Source organism: Austrofundulus limnaeus, unplaced genomic scaffold, assembly GCF_001266775.1.
Source record: "Austrofundulus limnaeus strain Quisiro unplaced genomic scaffold, Austrofundulus_limnaeus-1.0 Scaffold134, whole genome shotgun sequence".
In the NCBI taxonomy this organism is placed as follows: domain Eukaryota; kingdom Metazoa; phylum Chordata; class Actinopteri; order Cyprinodontiformes; family Rivulidae; genus Austrofundulus; species Austrofundulus limnaeus.
This window is the reverse complement of record NW_013952536.1, coordinates 1,107,652-1,113,997: the sequence shown is the minus strand read 5'-3', so window position 1 is coordinate 1,113,997 and position 6,346 is coordinate 1,107,652. Positions and strand designations below refer to the sequence as shown.

General features: G+C 37.5%; 2 long non-coding RNA genes across 2 annotated transcripts; one reads left to right on the top strand and one right to left on the bottom strand.

Annotated features, from left to right (window-relative positions):
* The first annotated feature begins 6 nt into the window (after nt 1-6).
* Nucleotides 7-1,026, top strand: LOC106522682 (uncharacterized). The gene is made up of 2 exons (XR_001310811.1): nt 7-710; nt 809-1,026. It is a non-coding gene; the product is annotated as an uncharacterized LOC106522682 (long non-coding RNA).
* Nucleotides 1,027-3,818: 2,792 nt separating this feature from the next.
* Nucleotides 3,819-4,782, bottom strand: LOC106522684 (uncharacterized). Its single transcript, XR_001310813.1, has 2 exons — nt 4,566-4,782; nt 3,819-4,466 (listed from the first exon to the last, which is right to left on the bottom strand). It is a non-coding gene; the product is annotated as an uncharacterized LOC106522684 (long non-coding RNA).
* Nucleotides 4,783-6,346: the final 1,564 nt, after the last annotated feature.

Below are 6,346 nucleotides of genomic sequence, written 5' to 3'. Positions count from 1 at the left end.
TAAATAAATTTACTGAACTAACCTAAAATTACAGGACTTAATACAAACATTGCAGACTAAAACTACAAGACTTAATTGAGTCTTAGTTTAAAAGCTTGACAAGTGATCTCTCTAAATGTGACTTATTTCTGAATGTTTCATCAAACTTTTAAGTTATTCATGAGATATTTTGCTAAACAGACAGTCTACCTTCAATAGTGCTCAATGAAAACGGACAATTCTCACATCTCATTTGTCTGAGTTTTGGTTTGTAAGCTTTTAGCAGAAATTACGCTTTCTCTCATTACCTCTCAGATTTTTGCTAAAACCAGATCAACATCCGAAGCACTCTAAATATTTTTCTCCTTTAAAACCATGTCAGAATGACACAAACTGCCCTGGAGCTGACAAATGTTGTTTACTTGATTACATATCTGYTTGTGCTTCTCCTATTCAAAAGGAGAGATACAATATTMAACTAAGTTTATAATAACGAGTGTGTTCAATCCATTTAAATTAAAATGTTAAAGCAATCAGTGTTTATCTCAAAGCTCATATTTGTCTGACTGCATAAATAATTGTTTTCTCATTTTCCTCAGCAGRTCGTGAGTGTCCACCTCCATGGGTTTGGCAATGTGGATATCAGTGCTCTTGGGATAGATTCTGCATAGATGGTAAATGCTGTTATAATATATGTGGTTCCAGATGCATACCACTAATAGGCCCAAGAGGTGAGAATAAATAAAGTGGCAAAAAATCTTCACTTTCTCTCCTCATAATGCAGCCATAAACATGTTAAATGCTTGTTTTTGTTCGTTTGCTTTTTCAGATTAGCCAAATCTTTGTGGAAAACATGTGTTCATTCCTCATTGTCATGATGGTAATGATGGTGAATGCAGCTGCAACAAGAAGTGCTCTCTAAACAGATGTGAAGACACCTGTAAACAATGTTTTTTTTTCTTTTCTTAAAAACACCAAAATGAGATGCATCCTACAGTCCAGTATGCTTTTCTTTGGTTTCTTTAATAAATTCATAATGATAAAAAACAGTGTATTGTTTATGTGAGCTTCTGCTTTGGTACGTTTTCTTTAGGATGCCAATATGTCAAACTATGTTTCAAAGGTGTTTTGGTAATTTTACCATTTAATAACAATATCACATTCACCTGAATGTCYTCACATTAACAAATCATTCAGAGTGATCTACAAATGCATACTGTGGGTTTTGGTTCTCATTTCTACATACACAGATGACATTTTTATTGTTTTCAATTTAAAAATTAAAATGGTCAGTTTTTGAAAAACTTTCATTTGATTTATTTTAGCTGTGCTGTACCCTGTCACAGACCACATTCGCAAAACATAATAGTTACCAAAAAAAGACTGTGTGTAAGACTCAGTTTCAGTACTGTGAAGTTTGATACAAATCACTGGTAATTAAAAGTCCAAATGGGAGAAAATGGTAAACATTGTTTCCTCCTTCATCACTTTATCATGAATCATAGAATGCTCCATTTTACCAGTCAGAGTAACAACATAACCAGGTGATGATGAGRACTTCACTTTCTCATTGGTTTTGCTGCTTGGGTCCAAAATGACAGAGACAAACAGCAGAATTTACAAGNGTGGGCTCCCACCCTGCTCTGAAACAACAGACTCAGTGCAGCACATGAGTATGTGAGTACAGGAGAGGTTTCAGAAGTTACTGKAAGTTGGACTCTAATTGTTTTGAGACTTCTCCTCCATCAGATCTTCCTCCTGCAGAGCCGGTATGTTTCGCCTACGTGACCAGCACTATACGGTATCTGAGGGGCTCCCAAAGCCTTGGTGTGGTGGGAGGGGCCAWTGTGTCAGAGCCAAGGTGGACAGGAGAACTCCAACATCCTGGTCYTCTGCTACGGCACCGCCCGCAGTGGGAATCCCTACACCTGCTACGCTAAACCACTCCTGGTCCAACCCAAGACCTGCAGCCTCACTCAGGGTCAGAACTCCTCCTGTTCACTTCAGCTGTAAAMTAACTGCAGTTAAAGATTATGTGAAAATGTCTTCTAAAAGACAAAAAGGTTTTRCTAGATTCAAGTAAAAAGTAGATTCAAAAATTGCTTACTTTTTATAGCATAGAATGCCAAATGATTTTCCTGCATTAAAACTATGGAGTTCCGTTTGTGCCAAAAATATGTTGTTGAGCCTTAGTCCATGTTCTTAAACCTTGTKTTGACACATAACGTTTTGTTCTGTCTGTGATCGACTTATAAACATGGTTTTGGAACATTTGTATAGTTGTATAGACAGAACAAAACAACATCATGTGACAACAGAAGGTTTAAGAACATGGACTAAGGCTCAACAACATATTTTGGCACAAATACAACTCCATATAAAACACCCAAATGTATGCCTTAATCCTGACTCCAGTTGCTGTCAGTAAACCRTCCCTCCTGATGAGTGACACGTYTCCAGTGGAAGGATSCACAGTSTGGATGCGGTGCGGCGTGGCAAACGGGACGGAGCCGATCCATTACATGTGGCAAYGGGAAACTTATGGTGGGAACTTCACAACATTTACAGAGGGAAACAGAAGTGTCGTCAACGTGACAGGACTTAATCACAATCACACAGGCTGGTACAGCTGTGTGGCCAGCAACGCCGTCAACATTGAGAGGTCCGAGCAGATGTGGATGAAYATCACATGTAGGTACCAAATCGTCTCTTTAAAACTGAGAACATTTGAAAACTAGAAGCACTCGGAGAGTACAAACCTCCGCCAAGATGAATTTTCCCCATCCTGTAAGAGTTAATGTGCAAAAGCAGAGATGGAAACACATTTGCCGAATAAGTTCTGACACAGCAAACATTTAAGCAGGCAGTATGCATGGAATTTCTTCCCGGCAGAGTCCAATATAAAAAAAATGTCGGACTCGTCAACCGACGTTATTCATCGTCAAACTGGTCTYGGGTTAAGCTCCTAAGTTTTCATCAGTCACATTCCACCGTGTAAAACATGTTTTATCCCCTTTTATGAGTTTGTAATGGTTTGACTCTCTTTATAAAGTACTTCCTGGTGCAGTCGGCTCATGAAGCGAGTGTCATTTTTTAAGCGAGTGATTGAAGCAAAATWCAGCGTGTAAGCGCTTTCAGCACAAACACTCCCACGAACTTCAGAGCAATCACACAATAAAGTTCTTATGTGGAGAGGGTACCTCACAAGGTTGATGAGCTGTTCCTGCGGACAGTCCAGCTTTGGCTCGGCTGCAGCAGGAACCTCCTCCCGCTGTCGGTGTCCTGTTATTCCCGTAATGTGAAGAGAATCGCATTTCTTTTTGTACATCTCCAGACAGCATGTAACATCGCAAGAAGTAGTTGATAACAGAATAATCACAGCTTTCCTGATAGTAGATATACTGGGATGTGTTGTCYCAGCGAGTTTRTGACTTGTACTTCCTGTTTYCTACAGGCATGCATCTGACGTAATGACACTGCATAGCCTGGCTGATTCACTCGAATTRACCCTCTGAARTCTGGGGTCTAAATAGCCGTTTTTGACTAACTTTTAATTTACCTCCATATTTCCACCTTACAAACTATTTATTTACCTTGCCATGTTTGGTATCATTATTTTCAGCACAACCTCAGTTTTATGATTTTAGAGTGTTTGTTTCATTTTGACAAACTGCATTATCACAGTGAACCAAAAAACCATACACAAAAACAAAATAGGAGTAGGAAAAGTTTGGCTTTTTTATTATATAATTCACAGAAATGTTTAACGAACCATTTTTTTAAACCTGTAATGAAAACCTATAGTGTAAATTTCATAAACATGTGTACAAATTTTGTAAAAAAAAAAAAAAAATTATATCCATGGTTTTACCTTAAATTGTGTGCAAATTTCCAGGCGTTTTTTACAACAATGTACAAAACGTGTCACAATTACTCCTCCACAAATTCTCTCCAACCTCACAATGTCTCGTGTTTTTTATTTTATTTTACAATCTTTTCAAAAATGTGTGACAATGACTCAATCACAAAATCTCTCCAACCTTATGTCTCATGTTTTTGTTTTTACAACCATAAGTCCTGAACATTTTGAACCATGTAGATCAGGAGACCCAAAGATTTATAAAACTCCTCTGTGTCTATTTGAGCCCATTTATATTGTTTTCCACTAGCTTTTATTTTTTGTACCATGTTTGTTGGTGTTATCACAGATGGTTTTGACCGTATCAGAAGCAAAAAACAACAAAAAAAAAGGTCTTTTGGACTGTGGGGGGACAGCAGATCTACCTGCACTCCATAGCTGAAAAGGGCTGAACAACAGGGGCTGTCTGCTTTCGTTTTGATGTTCCACTGCCCATCACCTGTTTCAGCTGCTGTAGCCAGCAGGGATCTGGTTCTGGTTCTGCTGCTGGTCTGATGTGGTTTCTGTGTTCTGGGCCTGACAGAGTGGATGGGCAACTTCTCCTCTCCCTCCTCTTCTTCGTCTTCCCCTGGAGTTCATGAAATCAGCTTGTAAAATGTGGTGCAGTTTGCCTCTGTTACGATTATAATCTTTTACATGTTCCATGCCAAACAAACAAACAACTGACCTCCAAGTCTGAAGTCCACTGCACCAGCGTGAGTCACTCCTCTTCCTCGTTTTTCAACCCTTCCGACAAACTGTTTTGATTGGTTGTTTCGGAAATGTGGTGTGTTTGTTGAAATGGGAAAAATAAGTTTCATGGTGCAGTCACGCTCATCCTGGTCACAAACTCTTCTCTAAATGTGCACCAAATGTGTAAAAATGCAAAAATTATTCTTCATTAAACCTGGTTTTATTTGGAAGTAAATAAAAAATAAAACTGTATAAAAACATTACTTTTATAAAGTTTGAAGTCCATGCTGTCCAGTCCAGTTCAATGAACACTCTGAAAGCTCCCACTGTTTTCTGAAGAAGCCCTGTAAATGCATCACAGCTTTGCTGACCTCAGAGGGTCAAAAGAAAAAAAAATCCTGTATCCATAGTGATCCGGAACATCACCAAAATTTAAAGGTGTGTTCCTTGGGCCAGTACACACATTTGATAAAAATGTCATGACAATCTGTCCACAGAATTTTGAGCAATTTTGTCTACAGACCGACAGAACGACCAACATTACCTCCTCCCCTTGGCGGAGGTAAAAACCAGTTCATGTAGAAACACTGAAAGTCTTACTGGTGATTAATGTGAACACCATGCAACACACAGTTTAACACAGTGTTGTCAAAACTATGAAACAAAACCCTTTAAAGTGTTGCAAGAGGAATCTGATGGGAAAGTTTAAAATGATAATTCTGGAAATAAAAATGGTTTCATTATTATTTGACTCTCATTTTTAGTGTTACTACTGTTTCACCTTGAGAGTCCATTTCAATTAATTCCTAAATGTTTTAACTTTCAATGTGGAAGTCACACATGGAACACCAAAAAACTTTTCATTTGGAAAACAAAACCTGGTTAAGCTTTGTAAAGTGCAGTTTCTTGTATTTTCTAATTTTGTGCCACATGAAAACACAGTTTTTTCCTGAAAGTACTAGTTTTTTTGACAATGAGCAAAACAAGTTGTCCACCTGAACTGATGCTTTTTTTTTTCAACCCAACATCATTTATCTGTTTCTGCACTGATCACTGCCTGACAACTCAATTGTTTTCTCAGAATCTAAAGACCATCTAGAACAATGTTACCTTTTTGTTTTGTCTGATGCCACAAATTCCCTCTCTGAGGCCTCACCTGAGGACACGACTGATTAGAAATAACTGACCTCAGTGAGGGGGAAAAACCCTGCTGGTTCTGTTTGACAACAGGTTTATGAAAATATTTCTGTACTTTGTTTGTTTGCTATGAACTGCAGAAATTTTTACAACATGTTTACAAGAGCTAAAGGGGTTATGTTTCACAGGTAAATATTATGTATATTTAACCAAAATTAATTATTTTAATTGTAAAACCTGCATGCTAACATAAAACAGCTTTAATGTTTATGTTTAACCTTATTTAAAATCGATTTTATCTGTTGTCAAATAGATTATTTACTGTTATTAAACATGTAAATATGGACTTTATTGGATTATTGACTAGTTAGACTGCATATAAATTCAGAAATTATAATGTAGACTCACTAATGACAGACACTGATGTAATGATTGAGCATCGTAAACAAAATAGTCATGTTGTCAGACAGGCCAGTTTATTCAGATATTTTTTACATCCAGTATTTGTGTTTTTCAACATTTCCAGAGAAAAAAGAAGGAAAAAACATGTGTGCCAGCTGTGGGTCGGCTTCAGATACAGCCTGTATCATTGTGAAACTGGAGAATAATTCTTTGTGATAAAAATAAAATAAACAGTTC